Consider the following 5,543-nt stretch of genomic DNA (forward strand, 5'->3'; position numbering starts at 1 on the left):
CAGCATCCGGGAGAGTTATAGCCGGCGCCCGCACTCGGTGGCACCTTCATCTGAGTCCACACTGTGCGCTTCCCGCGACATGGGGAAGCCGAGAGGGGCTAAGGGGACTACCCCGGCCGCCTCTGACTCGGAGACCCCGGACAAGGAGGGCCATGGAAACCCGGGAAGTGCTGGTGGCGCGCCGCTGCAGCAACAGTTTGATCGCGTCCTGGAGGCGATTGCGACCACACGCTCGGCCCTTCAGCAGGACATTGCCCAGGTGGCGACGAGCCTGGGCCTCCTCAGGGCGGATCACGGCAAGCTGTCGGACAGGGTCAAAGAAGTGGAAGGCTCGGTGAAAACCTTGGAGCCGGCGCAGCGAACCTTGGCCGCGACAATGAAGGATGCCCTAACCCGGATTTCTGCCCTGGAGCAGCGAGCGGAGGATGCGGAAGGCCGTAACAGGCGCAACAACATCCGAGTGGTAGGCCTGCCGGAGAAGATCGAGGATGGCGACATGGTGGCCTACTTGGAAGCCTGGCTCCGAGACACGGTGGCCCCGGAGGGCCTATCCTCTTTCTACACCCTTGAACGGGCTCATAGAGTCCCAGCAAGGCCACCGCAACAGGGCCGTGCACCGCGTCCAGTGGTGGCGCGCCTCCTGCATTTTCGCGACAGGGACCTCATCCTCAATGCCGCTAGACATAATGGCCCCTTCAAGGTGGAGAACAGCCAGGTGAACATCTTCCCGGACTACACCTATGAAACCCAACGCAGGCGGTTTTCATTCTTGGCGGTCAAGCGCGAGCTCTGGAGCGAGGGCATCCAATACTCGCTCCTATTTCCTGCAAAGCTCCGCGTCATTGTCGATGACAAGACTCAATTTTTTGATACCCCGGAGGATGCCTGTAACTGGCTTGAACTATATAGAGCTGGGAAAGATGGTTTTGCCTCCGCATCTCAGCCATCGGCGGAGCCGGGACAGCGACGGCGATCTACGAGGGTGCGGAGTCGACGGGGCCAGTCGGGCGGCCCTTCTACTGCGGAGACATCGACGGAGCGGAAAGGAGTACTGGAGGTGTTGTCTGCACTGTCTGGTTCACGAGATGATACCATTGCGGAAGAAGAGAACCCTGGTGACGAGGGGGCATCGACGGACTTGGAGAACTCGGTGACAGATAGCATCAGCACACCGGTGATCACGCCGAAATCGGTTGAGGACCTTCTTGATGGACAGGGTTGACGGGGTGAGCTGCATCCTTTTGGGTGGGGGCCCGTAGCGGGGGTGGCGGGAGCCGATGGTTCAGCATGATCTCCGGAGAAGCGGGGGGTGGGGTGCCTTGCCTTTGCCCCGAGGGTTTCCGTTACTGTTTTGGGCTTGCTTTAGTCCTGGTAGCCAGGGCATCGAGGGCCCACTGCCGCCACCCAGCCCGCACCTGGCCCTTAAGGCCTTCCTACGGTGGCGACCGTAGGATTAGTTGGGGACGAAGGGTTTCTCTGAGGGCATGGTTTGGATGGGAACTAGATGGAGTTATTTGGGTCCTGTTCTGGGGAGGGTGGGCAGGGGTTTGGTTAACATAAGAGTTGTTGAGTTTTGGTTGGGGGAAATGGCCGCCATCAGTGCTGGGGTGATTGTTGTTCGCTCTTTGTTGGGACCCAGATGGGGAGACTTTTCACGGACAGTATGGGACAATGGCTGACGTTGCTAATGTGAAGTGTATTACTTGGAACGTGCGGGGGCTTCATACCATGTCTAGGCGGCACAAAGTCCACGCTTATTTAGTGCGTAGGGGAATACAAATGGCGCTGCTGCAGGAGACCCATCTGAACAAGGCGGAGGGGGCGGCGCTACAGCGTAGGTGGAGGGGGCAGGTCTTCTACACGTCGTACTCCGCGTATGCCAGGGGGGCGCTTATCTGGATTAGGGCTGGGGTTCCCTTCCAGGTCACAAACTCAGTGGTAGATCCAGAGGGGCGTTACGTGGCCATCTCGGGCACTCTGGGGGGGAGGGACCTGAAAGTTTGCTGTGTATACGCACCTAACATGGACCAGATTGCCTTCCTTTCTAGGTTATCGGGCTCGTTGGCCCACTTTTTCACGGGGCCCCTCCTGCTCGGTGGGGACTTCAATTCGGTAGTGGATGTGGAGACCGATCGCTCGCACCCGCCCCTCCCTGATTCTCCGGTCCGCCGTGTGGCTAAAGGTCGTAGGGACTGGCAGACACGTTGGGGTCTGACGGATATTTGGAGGGCGCAGCACCCCGACGCTAGAGACTACTCCTACTTTTCGGGCCTACACGAGTTGCACGTTAGGCTAGACGGGTTTCTTGGCTCGACTGAACTGGTTTCAGCGGCGATCCGTTCCGAATACTTGACTAGGACCATCTCGGACCATAACCCCCTCTTGCTGGCCCTTCGCTGGTTTCCGGGGGCGCCGGCGGTGCCCACCTGGAAGTTACGCCCTGAGATCCTCGAGGACACTGTATTCAGAGCGGACTTAGGTGATAAGATCGAGGAGTATTTCGCGTCCAACGGGGGCTCTGCGAGCTCGAGAGCGCTGGAATGGGACGCTTTTAAGGTGGTGGTGAGGGGTTATTGCATCACCAAGAAGGTAGGTATGAGGCGGGTTATCCTCGATGACTTGGACGTGGCTGATCGGAGGCTTCGTGAGTTGGAACTCCGCCGCCCCGGGCACCCTGAACTCCTGGGACGCACGGCAGAGGCGAAGGAGGCGGTGGCGGCAGAGGTCGAGCGGCTGCGCTGCTTCGACTACAAGGCCTATACGGTTCGGTCCCTCGCAGAAGGGGATAGATCGAGCGCATTGCTGGCATGGCTGGCTAACCCTACGCGCCAGACCTCACTGACGACGTCCATGCGCATGGCGGACGGGACCATGGTGCACACTCAACCGGAGATTTTAGGCTGCTACCGGCACTACTATGACCAGTTATATCGCAGTCGTGCTGCCAAAGACCCTGACCTTCTCGAGGACTATCTGAGGCCCCTGGAGCTCCCAGCGGTGGAGCCTGACGTGGCGAAAGCCCTGGGGTCCGATATTGAACTGGGGGAGATCCGCAGCGCCATTAAAAAGATGGCGCGGAATAAGACCCCAGGTCTAGACGGTCTTCCTGTGGAATTTTACGCGGCCTATGCCGACCTCCTAGCTCCGAGACTGGTGATCGTATATAGAGAGGCGAAGAGGCTTGGCCGACTACCCGGCTCGATGCGCGAGGCCCTGGTGGTTCCCCTCCTCAAGCCGGGGCGGGACTCGACCGATCCGGCATCCTACCGTCCCTTATCGATGCTGACGGTCGATTATAAGATTCTGAGCAGCATCTTGGCCTCGAGACTGCTGGGCCACATGAGCTCCCTGGTACATGAAGACCAGGCTGGGTTCATCCCCAAGCGCAACACGACAATGAACATCCGTAGGTTGTTCCGCTTGCTGGGTGAACCGCTTGTGGATGCTCCGTGCCCGGTGGTCCTATCGGTGGACTTAGAGAAGGCGTTTGATAGCCTGGAATGGGACTACCTGCACACTGTGTTGCGGCGGTTCGGCCTCGGCGAGGGTTTCATCAGGTGGACCGCGGTCTTATATACCTCCGTATCGGCCAGGGTTCGGGCGGGTCCGTTAATTTCCTCGCAGTACCCGGTAGAAAGAGGCACGAGACAGGGCTGCTCGTTATCCCCACTTCTTTTCGCGCTGGCGGTGGAGCCTCTCGCACTGCTACTCCGATCAGGGGCTCATTACAATGGCTTCTGGACACCTTCGGGCCCGCACCACATTTCGTTATATGCCGACGACCTGTTGCTCTTCCTTGAGGACCCAGTCGAGGCCCTACATGGAGCTGAGACGGCGCTCACGGCGTTTGGGGAGGTCTCGGGCCTACGAGTGAATTGGGCTAAGACATGCCTTTTCCCGGTTCGCAGAGGCACCCCTAGTCCAGTCCTCAATAGAGAGATTAGATGGGAACCTGACTGCTTCAGGTACCTGGGAGTGTATATCTATCATGACCCATCTGACCTCCTGGACGGAAACATTACTAGATGCAGTCGAGCGCTACGGGGTAATATGGACTTCTGGGCTACGCTACCGCTTTCGTTGGCGGGACGGGTCGCTCTCCTTAAAATGGTGGCTCTTCCCCGGCTGCTGTATTATTTCCGGGCGCTACCGGTTTGGATCCCGCCAGCCACATTTAGGCTCCTACGGTCGATGATAGTCGGATTCCTCTGGGGCTCGGGCCGCCGAAGAGTGGCCCTTAAAACCCTGATGAGGCCGAAAGCCGAGGGTGGGCTCGCGGTGCCGGATTTTGAGAAATACTATCTGGCGGCGCAGCTCCAGACCCTCACCCAGGAGATTGCCAGGGAATTCCGAGGCCCGGAGGACAGGAGAGGTATAGGGATGGCCAGGCATGTCCTATCCTTCATAGCTCTACGCCAACGTTTGACCTTGCAAGACCTGACGCTGGAGGAGAAGACCATTCGCCTGTGTTGGAACCGGGCCCACGCCCTGGGCCAATTGCAAATACCGTATGCGCCTGAAATACCATTAGGGATGTTGACGGCCTTGCCCCATGGCGGTGATTGGTCACGATTGGCGGACTGGGAGGACGCGGGGTTGCAGTTGGTGGGGGATCTTTATGAGGCTGGGGTACTCTTGCCCTTTCAGGAGCTCATTGACCGCTTCGAGATTCCCCGTGGAGACTTCCTGTTGCACTCGGCCCTGGTCCGAGCGATCCAGGCGCACTGGAAAGGCGGACAGGAGGAACCTCCTACGTCTCCGGTGTGCCAATACGTCATGATGTCTGCGGGCACGGTGAAGGCGGTCACCTGCCTCTACGGTAGATTGATAAATGAAGGGCTGACCCCCCTTACGACCCTGAGGGCCCGTTGGGAGGCAGACATAGGCAAGGAGATCCCGGAAGCGACCTGGTCTCAACTCGTGCGGCGAGCTTGGAAGGGGACGCGCCACGCCCGTTTTCAGTTGGTCCACTATTATATACTCCATCGGGCATACCTGACCCCGGCGAAAATCCAACAGTACTTCGCCACGGGCTCGGCAACTTGCCCCAGATGCCCGGCGCCGGAGGCAGACCTCCTCCATATGTTGCGGGCCTGCCCGGGTTTGTCCTCCTACTGGGTGGAAGTGGGGAAGACCCTGACGGAGGTGACGGGGAGACCCCTTTTGGTCGATGCGGCGGTGGGACTTTTGCATTGGTTTCCACATACCCCCAAAAACAAAATTTCCAGTAAATTTATTGATTTGGGGCTTCTCTTGGCCAAACGAGAGGTGACCAGGAACTGGAAGGCACGAGCTGGTCCGACTGGGAGCAGGTGGCACAGCGAACTCTTGAAGTGGGCGGCGGGAGAAAGCACGCTGAGATACCAACTAGCTGGGAGACAGCGTAACGAAAAAGCACAGGAGGCAGCGCTAGAATGGGAGACACTAGTGCAGGCCCTCAGGGACTATTGCGCCCCCAGCGACTCTGATAGCGAGAATGCAGCGCGCCCCGAGTCTCGATAGGCGATTGCGTTTTCTGTTTCTGATACGCTCCTCTTGGGTCC

Source organism: Lissotriton vulgaris, chromosome 6, assembly GCF_964263255.1.
Source record: "Lissotriton vulgaris chromosome 6, aLisVul1.2, whole genome shotgun sequence".
In the NCBI taxonomy this organism is placed as follows: Eukaryota; Metazoa; Chordata; class Amphibia; order Caudata; family Salamandridae; genus Lissotriton; species Lissotriton vulgaris.